A 12,377-nucleotide genomic window follows, 5' to 3' on the forward strand; every position below is an offset into this window, starting at 1 on the left:
ATAGAAGGGACTTTTCCAGCAGTTATCTTGAATCGGCTCAAGACATCATTCACATACTTCGTCTGATGAATGAAAATTCCAGTTTCAGAATGTTGAACCTGCAACTCTAGAAACAACCCCATCGAACTCATCTCGAACTTGATTTGCATCAACTTTTCAAAGTCCTTACATAGTTAGTCATTTGTAGAGCCAAATAAAATGTCATCGACATAAATATGGACAAGGAGCATATTATCTCCGACAGTCTTGTAGAAAAGTGTACAATCCACAGTCCCTCGTTTGAAGCCACTATCCGTAAGATGGTCAGCAAGCGTGTCGTACCAAGCTCTCAGGTCATGGTGTAGACCATAAAGAGCCATTTTCAGTTGATAACACGGTCTGGATAGTCAAGATCATCAAAACCAGGAGGCTTTTTCACGAACACCTCTTCATGAAGTTCCCCGTTAAGAAACGCACTCTTAACGTCCATCTGATATACCTTAATGTTCTCGAAGGCTGCATAAGCCAAAAATATGCATATAGCTTACATTATTGCAACAAAGGGCATACACTTTAGTGTAATATACGCCTTCTTGCTGATGAACCCCTTGCACGACTAAACGCGCTTTATTTCGCACTATGTCCCCACGGTCATCCTTCTTACACTTAAAAAGCCATTTAGATGGAATAGGCTTCTTAACCTGATCAGGTTTATCTATGAGATCCCAAACACTCAGTAGAATAGATTGTCGAAATATCTCTTGCATTGCTTCAACCCAAGATGAATCTTCAAGCGCCATACGAACACTTGTTGGTTTCATTTGAGATAAAAAAGCAAGTGTATTTAACAATGCTCATGATTCCCGATGAATTCATATAAGCATACGCACATAAGACGTTAGTATTACTTGCATTAGCAATCTGATGTCGCGTACAAACACCTACATTAAGATCACCAATGATGTTGTCCTGGGGATGATACGTGTGAATCCGAAGTGTCGGATTCTCAAGCACAATAACATGATCACTTGAATTATTCAAATTCTCTTCAGCATTATGAGATGATTCCCCAACCTCGGGATTATCTACAAATGGGGAAAAAGAAGAATCAACGAAATGACCATCATATGATGATACAGAAACTGCATCAGATGTTTCGGGATGTTCATCATTAACTACATCACTGTAATTAGAAGCCCTCGGTGTGGAAAACATTTGATCTTCCAAGTAAGCACGCACCAAGTCTTCATCTAGGAGATCAACTATGGGAGTAAAAGAATTAAATAAACTCTCATAATCAAACATCCAATCAGGACCCTTGCCAGCAGGAGGTGTTGTGTAGCTTTGACAATCTACATGGTATCATTCTTCAACATTACGCGAAGAGAAATTGAAAACACGTTCTTTAGGCGATGCATAGCCCAAGAAGTAACCTTCAATAACCTTCTCCTCAAATTTTCCCGCATCACATTTTAACATGTGCAAGGACACCTGAAAGGTTAAAGAAACTTTAAATTAGGTTTGTGGATATCCAAAACCCTGACCATCCAATCCAATCCCCAACTTTCCCAAACCCCGAACCTGAACCATTTAACCTTTCACCAACCCAATCACCATCCTCACCTCCTCACCTCTCTTTTGACCAGAAATTTTGATCTTATAATGGAAAACTCAAATTTGAAAACAAGAAATAAAGAATTGGAAAAAGCACTTGCCAAGGCACTACAAGAAATTCAAGCCCTATAAACATATGGCTCTGAGGTTGAGAAACCTCAGATGCACAAAAACAAGGGGAGAATATTCTTGGTACTAATGATAATGAAAGTTCATTGAAAATGATTGGCATGGAAAGTGAATATTCTTGGTACTATGTGGAAAGTGAAGAAGAGGGTGAAAAATCAAATGCTTTGAACTTAATTGAAAATCAATATGGCAAGTCTGATGAAGATGAAGTGATTGAAGAGGATATAATTGTTAAGGAAGATGTGGGAGATGTGAGAAACCTATTACGGACGAATAGATAACAATCCATACTTTATTAATACACGGATCTAGTTCTCTAATATGTTATCCGTGATTGATTTAATACGTTTATGGGAAGTGTGTGTGTGTGTGTTGAGAGAGAATGTGAGCAGCGCAACGACACTCAGATAATTATAAATCACACTCCCTTTAATTAACATTTACATACAGACTGTATATAGAAGATGAGTCCCATTCGTTATACATGCCATAACGAACGGGGATCATTTGTCTTCAATCTCTAACTTAACTTAATAGTATTGTGAATGACTCATTCGCTATACCTCATTCGTTAACATTCCATAGCGAATGTTACATTAATAATAACGATTAAGAGGCCCATTCTTTAAACATCCTTAACAAATGGCCATTAAACATAACGTATTGGTTCATTCGTTAAACATTCTTAACGAATGACCACATAAATACATGAATGGACTTGTAATTATCAAAATGCCCTTTCATATTAATAAAGATAAATTACATGATAAACTAATACCGAGACGACAAGAAACAATGCACTAGCAAGAAGATATGGCTGAAGATGATGTGAATAATGTTCCTATTGGAAGAGGTTGCGACAGTGAATGATGTCATGGAGAATAATGTGGAAGAAGTTGTGAAGGATGATGTGACAATGGAAGATGATCCAGATCTTGATATTTTATATGGTGACTTTGATGAAATAGAAACTTTGATTGTGAATGAAGAGGAAGGTAATGATCAAGAATTGGAGGATCTTTATAAAGAAATTGATGAATTGCCACCTCCAATTATAAGGGATGTTGGACCTTCTAAACCAATAACTGATGAAGAGGAGAGAAGAAGATAAGGGTAAGGATGTGACAAAAAATGAAAGCTAGCTACACCCTCTAAAGAAGAAGATCCCAAGCTCTAATGATCACATCCTTGATAAGGATGAATCTGCTTTGAAAGCTAAATTATTACATGATCAACTGTTAAAAGTGATGATTGATAGAGAAGTTGTGAATCACATGTTGATAGAGAAGGAGTTAGAAAGGGTAATAGTGGAACAAATTGAAATCCAAAATCAATTTAGACAGGAAGGAGATGAAGAAGTTGATCAAGAAATTCTTGAGACTCTGTGGAAATTGAAAAATGATGAAGATGTAGAAACATCCCTTGCTATAGTTGTTCAAAATTTTCAAAAAGAAAAAGATAAGATTGATGAAGAGATTGTTCATACAACAACTGAACCTGTCAATAATCAAGATAATGCAGACAAACAATTGGTCCTTAATCTGGATGGAAAGAGAATTCAAGTAGAAATAACCGAAAAGGTCTGTGAAGATGTAATTTCAAATTTAGTTGAAAGAATTGGAAGATAATGGCATGTTGAACATGTGAAGTACGCCAGAAAGAGGAAGAGATATGGTAAAAACATTCCTGATGGTAAAAAATCTAAAAGGCAATAATAAATGAAGGAGGTGATAAAGAAAACAAAGATGAAGATCCTTTAAATGTTGTACCACTAAGACTGCTTAGACCTGAAGATATTGTTGATAGTGATTTCCAAGAAGAATTTGAGCAAACTAATAATGTGGATCTACATAAACCACAAGTTGGTGCCTTGGAAGACCCATCTGATCAAGAAGAAGATGTTGATGAAGATGGTGAAAAAGAAATGAAGGTTAAACATAATTCACCTCAAATACATATGACTCAACAGAATTTTGAAAACATACATGCCAGAATAGAAGAATTAAGAAAACAAGATCCTAAAATCAAAGTTCTGTTGAAGAAATCAAGGAACTGAATGACAAAGACCTTTATCATTTGGTCAATAGGAAATGTGAAGAGGAGAAAAAAAGATGGAAGAGAAGAAAAGAGTGTTGAAAATGAATATAGAATACTTGAAAGGGTGCAACTACAGGCAAGATCATTTGAATACGATATCATATGAGGATATAATGAAACTAAGCAAAGCCTTGAAAGCCAAAGATGATGAAGAAGTAAAGAGAAAAGATGAACTAAGAGCAAAAGAAGAATTAGAAAGAAAGAACAAAATTCTGAGAAGATTTGGAGGAAAGGCTGGATACTTGATGGAAAATGGATATCTTTTTGAGAAGGTGGAAAGAATGGGTAGAAAAGAAGTTGAGGCAAAATTCAACTTATTATCCAAAAGAGCAAATGAAGAAGAAAAGGTAACCGCTAAACAAAATAAGGAGAGGGTTGAGAAAGACAGGGTTGTGCTGACTGCTGAACAAAGAAAAATTGTTAGAAAGATTAATGACAGCCATAGGTGCACATGCACACCTCAACAAACTCTCAAAAACTCGGAAGAAAGACTTATATGAGTTAGAACTGAAGAAATACAAGGAGGAACTGAGACAACTAAATAAGATTGATGAAATGACAACAACACCTCCTCTACTCATCAAACAGACAAGAAGAGAAAAGGGAGTGAAGAAGAAGAAACTCTTATACATGACAAGGTGCAAGTACATGATTCATAAAATCCCACAAAACAAACTAAAGATGTAGAACCTTGGGATTCTGAGGAGAGAATCAATATTTTGAGAAATATTATGATGACAAAGGGAATGCCCAGAGGTGTAATTGATAATTTTGGCAAATCTCAACTAAGGGAAATATTTTAAAGGGAATCAAAACTTTATCATGAAGAGCTTGAAAGAGCCAGATTGAATCCTCCCTAATCTATCCCTGCAGAACATGTGTTATATGAGCCTCAACAATCTGAAAAAGAGCTTGATAAAGAAACCATGGGAATGATTATAATTTTGTCAATAGAGGGAGAATATTATATCACCTTGTTGATGAAGAGAAAACAAGAGATTTACAACTATCTATGAAGCAAAAGGGCATATCAGAAAGACTCATTCATCAAGATCTTTCATATCAAGGGCATCTACTTCTAGAGTGACAATTTCAACAACAAGGTCAGTGCAATAAAGAGACAACATCCAGCTACCAATGTGGACTTAGCAAAAGAATTATTCTACGATTCTAGAACAAAGACCTTGAATGTGATCAAGAGAGTGGTGCACGGAAGACAGTTATTTTCAGGGATGACTTTAGGGAGTATAACAAAGAGTATTTGATTGAACTGGAAAATCTACACTTGTATGACTATCAACAGAGATATAGGTTTGCTAGAGAACAACGAAATGATCTATCAAAGTATCTGAAAGAGCAACACAGAACAGGATTTCCTCTGCTGAACAGGAAGAGAAAGTTTGAATATTCAGAAGTTGAGAAAAAAAAGAGGCAAAAAAGACTTAGTGAAATAAGATTTTCCAATTTTTATTTTGACAAAGCAAGGAAAATTGTGAATCCATATGCGACAATGAAAGAGCGTATTAGTATGAAGAAGACAATGCAGAGACCAAATTCATAGGTGCAACGAAATGGAAGAATTACAAAGATCATCTATGAAAAGAAGACTGATAACATGATCTTGAGAAACCCTGATGGTTTGGCTCTGGGTGTGATTGAAAATGACTCTGAGTTGGAATATCTACATGTGAAAGATTTGAATGATATAAGGAAATGGAACTTACAAGAGAACCATCCTTTCGATGTTGATATTTCTATGTTCTAGCAAAGAGCTGCTGCAGTGAGATTGGAAAGAATTGCTGAAGAAAGAAGGAGATCTAGAGGTTGAAGCTACATGTAATCAAGCTATAAAGACTATCCTTCGATTTACTTGTAAATTTTGTTATGTTTTATGTACTTTTGATCTGATGTGTAACGCCCATGAGGCAGAATTTTGAATATGTAATCAATTTCCTTGTAGTAATGTAATTTACTGTTTTCAAGGATTTGATGTGTATTTTGAACCAAGTGTATGTAATCCGGATGTGTTTTGGTACATCTGAGTTTGTTCCAATCTAGGGGAAGATTGTTGGACCTAAAGAAAGATCAAGGAAGATTGGAACTCAAGCAAGTATGGAACTTGAGCCAATCAGGAACTTCGAGCAAGGTTTCTACTTATTCAAGCAAGGTATCTTATTCGAGTAAGGTTATCTTCAAGAATTCTTCGAAGTGTTAAGCTTCGAGTAACCTGCACTTCATCGAGCAAAGTTTTTCTTCAGTCGAGCACAGTTTGTATTTGAGCAAACACTTGGCATATCCTTGCTTAAACCAAGTTTACAAGTAATTTGGTGGGTCGAGCAAAGATAAAATAAGAAGATCTCAAGCATACTTGTGAGAAGTTAAATGATTTATTAAAAGGACTTCTACGATCAAAGTTCAATCTCGAGCAAGCTACAGTACCCAAGTAAATTATCTTTGTTGGAATAAGTCTAAAGACAAATATTGAAGAGATCGTGAAGAACTACTTTCCACAGGGGATATTTTCGAGCAAAGTTGGGTTATATCATGAAGATTGAAGCCTGCTTGAATAATATTTTCCATTTTCTCAGGAAAATATTCTAAGTAAAGTTTAATTGAAGGAATATTCTGAGCACACTTGAGCATTACCAGGTCTGCTCTACAGAGATAAAAGTTTACTCGAAGACCTATTTGACACTTGTAATTATTTTGAATACGTTTGAGTATGTTTTACAATGATTAGGGTTTCTAGAAGGAATGTCATGTGCCTATATAAGAGAATACTAGGTTACATTTATTAGGAGAGCTGATTATATACCTTCTGAGAACACACTTATTATTCTCCCTCATAAGGAAGCTGCACCTGACATTCCACCTGACCTAAAAGTTATCCATTGTACGTTATGACTAATCAATATAAAGGAAATCTTTTAAATTGATTGTGTGTGTCTGTCATTTTAGCATTCTTACCATATTAATCAACATCCTAATTCTAGTTGATTCCGTTGGCTATTATCAAGGGGTGTTCACATATTAGTATTTCGTAATTATTCTTTTCAATTAAGGGTTATTTGGGTTACGAAATTTACGGTCCGGACAATTTTCTTGCAGCTCCGTCTAGAAGACCCGAGATGAGGGTGATACCACCTTTCGAAAAGGTGAATATACAAGTGGACTAAAATAAAGATGATGTAGAGATGGATTCGAAGGAATAATCCGAGGAGGATCCCGAATAAGAAATTTCAGAAGAAGAAAGTAGTAAGGAAGAAAGCCCGTATGTCCAAGATAACCCAAGATGTAATTGCCGAATAAACATTGGTTGCCAAGATCTTATGTTTAATTATGGTGGTCCTCAAGATCCTTATGTTCAGGGATATTCAAATTTTCTACTTTACTATGGTGTTGTTCCTACCATATCGGAAAAAGCAAAAGAAATAAGAGAACAAGAAGCAACTACTGAAATTTGTTTTAACCTACCATTTGAAGCAAGTTCTCCACAACCCTACCAAAAGAATCACTATGACATAGTCATGATGGGTTATCGAGAGACACCACCTCAATATGGATACCCAAATGTCATTCTACAATCACAAAAGGAACATCTTGATCGATCCCTGCATGAAACCGATGACTTGAGGAAGAAGGTTGCTACTGTGAGTAGCAAGAAAAAGAAAGTTGGAAGTAAATTACAAAAGAAATGTAGTAAGATGAAGAAGATGATAATAGACTATCTGAAAGATTAGAAATCCTATCTTGTTGTAATCTTATCATTTGTTTCTGTGTCAGTTTGTAGTATCCGTGTTTATAGTTGTTTGTAAAATATTCCGGTTTGTATGATACTTTGTCTACCTATATATAAATAAAATCTTTGGTTCTAAATCAAATCTTTTATAGTTTCAGATATCAAATCAAAATAATCCTTCACAAAAAAAGGAAGCTTCTAACCCAAGAAGCAATCAAACTAGAACCGAGCCTACTCAAGAGATTCCCAAGAATTTGATAATAAAAATGCAAGAAATGATAACACAATCTATGAACCCGCTGGTTCAAGCTATGAAAGATGGTTCAATTCATAAAAGTTAAACTCGCCAATATCTTAAGATGGTACAATCCAACAAAACTATTAAATTCAAAACTCTCCCTAACCATACACACCAATGTGAAGAAAGTGATCAAAAATCGAATGTTGGTGACAACTTTAATCTAAATTTCAAGAAGAGAATTAGAATTGAAGGTTGTCTTTTTAAAGACTTCAAGACTTATGGACCCAGAGAATTTTATGGCGACAAGGGCGCCATAGCCTCATTGAGATGGTTAGAAGAAATGGAGTCAATCATGATAATATGCAAATGTACTTAAAAGGAAAAGATTCGGTACACATCACATATGTTAAAAGGTGAAGTATTGGAATGGTGGAACACTTTGATTATTTCAAGGGGAAGAGAGCCCATGTACTAGTTAGCATGGGAAGAATTTAAAGATTTAGTGCTGATGAAGTTTTATCCAATGCATGAGATGGACATGATTCAAACAAAGTTCCTTAACCACAAGGTGGTCGGAACTAACTTGAAAGATTGCAATACAAAGTTTTAATAATACTGTAGGCTTGTGCTTCAATTGGTTACACCCAAATCGAGTAAGGTGATCCACATTTGGGGGTTACCTAGAGAAATCCGAGATATGGTACAATCTCATTGTCACAAACAACCAATTCCGCCATGGAACTGTTTGGTTACCTGATGAACGGTCTAATCCGAAACAATGAAGAGGGTAAGACGGGTGATGAGATGAATGATAGAAAAGTAAGAGGAAATACCCAATTTAAGGGTAAAGGGGTTTATAAGAGAAGAGGCAATAATAGTCCTAATTAGCCGTTATGCAAGACTTGTAAGAGGCATCATAGGGGTCGATGTCACTTTGTAGCATCTACTTATGTAGTTTGTGATTCATGCAACAAGCCAGACCATGTTGCAGCTAATTGTTGGAAGAAATCCCTGACTTGCTTTAATTGCAAGGAAACTGGACATCTCAGTTTGAATGGCCAAACGAAAAGACTGTTACTGGTGGAGGCGCTGGAGGAAACGACACCAAGAACGAACCGAAGAAGGAAAATTCTCCTATCTTTGTACTCGACACCAAAAAAGCTACAGACATACCAGACACCATCACAAGTACGTTCCTAGGTAATAACGCTTATGTAGGAGTTATATTTGATTCTTTTGCAAATCAAAGTTTTATAGATTATAACTTTTGTAGTCAATTAAACTAATCTTAACAAAATTTAATAAAACTTTAAACGTCGAGACATCCAATGGTGAGGTAGTTAAGATTTTTGAAATCTTAGAAAATGGAAAGATCTTGTTAGCAGCTTATGTCATATCGTCCAGTTATTGCCTACGACATTGGCAGGCTTTAACATAGTTCTAGATAAGGATTGGGTATCCGATACCCATGCCCGTATCATTTGTAACAAGAAAACCATAGTACTCCAAGCCCCTGATAAACGAACAATTCCGATTGCCGGTGACAAAAATGTTGGCCAAGTTAGCATAATCTCTAGGATCAAAGCTAATAAATGTCTAAACCAAGGTTGTTTAGCATTTATGGCTTACGTTACCAAAGAATCAAAGCCAAAGGAGATAAAAGATGTACCTATAGTGGCTGAATTTCCAGACGTCTTTCCCAATGAGTTACCAAGTATACCACCTAATCGAGAAGTCGAATTTATAATAGACTTGATACCTGGAACAGCCCTAATAGTCAAAGCCCCATATCATTTAGCTCCAACAGAGATGAAAGAATTAAAGAAACAACTGGACGAACTACTAGAAAAAGGATTCATTCGACCCAGTTAGTCACCTTGGAGAGCTCCGATACCATTCTTCAAGAAGAAAGACGGATCCATGGAGATGCGCATCGATTATAGAGCCTTGATATTAAGAATCGATATCAGCTACCAATAATTGGCGAATTATTTGATCACATGCAAGGAGCGTGTTACTTTTCTAAAATAGGCTTACATTTGAGGTATCATCAATTAAAAGCTCAAGAAGAAGACAGTCCAAAAACAGCCGCACAAGGTATGGACACTACGAGTTCACCGTTATGCATTTTGGACTTACTATCCTCCAGCCGCATTCATTGATATGATAACACGAAATTTGCAAACCCTATTTAGATAAATTTGTAATCATATTCATAGATGATATACTTAAATCAGAAAAGATCATAAAGTTCATCTTAGAATCTCACTTGAATTACTTAGGAAAGAGAAATTGTATGCTAAGTTTTCAAAGTGCGAATTTTGGCTTCATGAAGTACAATTTCTTGGTCATGTTATCAAATTCAAATGGAATTCAAGTAAATCCTGCCAAGATTGAAGCTATAGCCAAGTGGGAAATTCCAAGATCGCCAACCGAAGTCTGAAGTTTTCTGGATTTGGCTGGATACTATCGAAGATTCGTAGAAAATTTCTATCGCATAGCAGTTCCCTTAACATAGTTAACTCGAAAGAACATCAAATGTGAATGGGGAACCAAGCAACAAGAAGCATTTGACTTGCTTAAACAAAAGCTTACAAACGCACCTATACTGGCCTTGCTAGAAGGTACGGAGGATATTTTTTTGTATTTAGTGAGCATCCCATTTAGTTTTGGGTTGTGCATTAATGGAAAGAAAGAAATTCATAACTTATGCTTCTCATCAATTGAAAATACACGAAAAGAGTTACACAACTCACGATCTAGAGTTAGGTGCCATAATCTTCGATTTGAAACTATGGAGACACTATATCTATGAATGAAATTTATCGTGTACACTGATCATAAGAGTTTGAAACACATCTTTGATCAAAAAGAACTCAACATGCGTCAAAGAAGATGGATGGAAACCTTAAACAATTACGATTGTGAAATCGTTTATCATGAAGGAAAAGCCAATGTTGTGGTTAACACATTAAGTCATAAACAACATGAAATACACAAGAGAGATAGAGCTTTAAGATTAGAACTACAATTAGATTTAATCGAAGAAATCACGCAAGCTCAAAGGCAAGCGACTGAAGAAACAAAAATCTACGATGAAACACGTAATGGTAAAAAAGACTCTTTAGTCAAAGGAGATGATGATATACTCAGACTAGGTAACAAAATCTGGGTACCAATGGTTGGAGAATTATGTGAAAGACAATGAATGAAGAACATAGATCGAATTACATGATGCACCCCAATAATGACAAAATGTACCAAAATCTTAAGGCTAATTACTAGTGGAACGTAATGAAGAAAGACATTGTTGTATATCTAGCTAAATGTTTAACTTGCTTGCAAGAAAAAGCCGAGCATCAAAAGCCTTCGGGTTTGCTACAACAACCCAAACTCCCTGTTTGGAAGTGGGAAATGATAACTATGGATTTCATTACGAAACTCCCTAGGACCACACGAAAACATAATGCAATCTGGGTTGTTATTGATAGGTTAACCAAATCTGCTCATTTCCTACCTATCAACGACTTTTATTACATGAACAGATTGGCACGTATATACACAAACAAGATTATATCATTACACAGTGTGCCATTATCTATCATATCCGATCGAGATAGTCAATTTACGTCTCATTTTTGAAACATTTTTCAACAAGTGTTAGGAACTCAGTTGAATCTTAGCACTACTTATCATCCTCAAACTGATGTGCAGAGTGAAAGAACAATTCAAACGCTTGAAGATATGCTCCGAGCTTGTGTGATCGACTTAGGAGGAAGTTGGGACGATCATCTTCCCTTAATGAAATTCTCATATAAATACAATTAGCACATAAGTATCCAAGTTGCGCCATTTGAAGCCTTATATGGACGTAAATGTAGAACACCGGTATGTTGGTCTGAAACCGTAGATAACCAAATGCCTAGGCTTGAAATAGTCCAAGAAACCACGGATAAGGTATTGCAAATCCCTGAACGACTTAACACGGCAAGAGATCGACAAAAGAGTTATTCTAATGTTCATCATAAGCCATAGGAATTTCAAATAGGCGTTAAAGTCTTATTGAAATTATCACCTTAAAAAGGTGTTGTCCAATTCATCAAGAAAGGAAAACTAAGCCCCCGTTTTGTCGGATCATTTGAAGTATTAGAACGAATTGGTACCGTAGGTTATTCCTTACGTTTACCTGAAGAAATGAATGGAATACACGATGTATTTCATGTCTCTAACCTATGTAAATGTCTGGCCGCCAAAACATTAGCTATGGCTTTAAGAGACGTCGAGGTTAGCGAAATTCTAAAATTTGTAGAACAACCTCTACAAGTTGAATATTTCAAAGTTAAGAAACTTAAAAGGCAAAAACTGAAGTTAGTCAAAATAAGATAGAATTCCCGAAGAGGGCCAGAATTTACTTGGGATATGAATCTGAAATGAGAAAGAAATACCCACATCTTTCTTAACAAATCTCTAGGACGAGATTCATTCTAAGGTGGGGAGGATGAAGCATTTCTAAAATTTTGGGTTTAACTCAACAGGAATAGAAGACCAGTTTCAAAAATGAAAAATCTGGAATTCAAG

The sequence above is a fragment of the Bidens hawaiensis genome, unplaced genomic scaffold (genome assembly GCF_021521415.1).
Source record: "Bidens hawaiensis isolate Kalapana, Puna unplaced genomic scaffold, B.hawaiensis_p1.1 tig00003307_1, whole genome shotgun sequence".
NCBI classification, from domain to species: Eukaryota; Viridiplantae; Streptophyta; class Magnoliopsida; order Asterales; family Asteraceae; genus Bidens; species Bidens hawaiensis.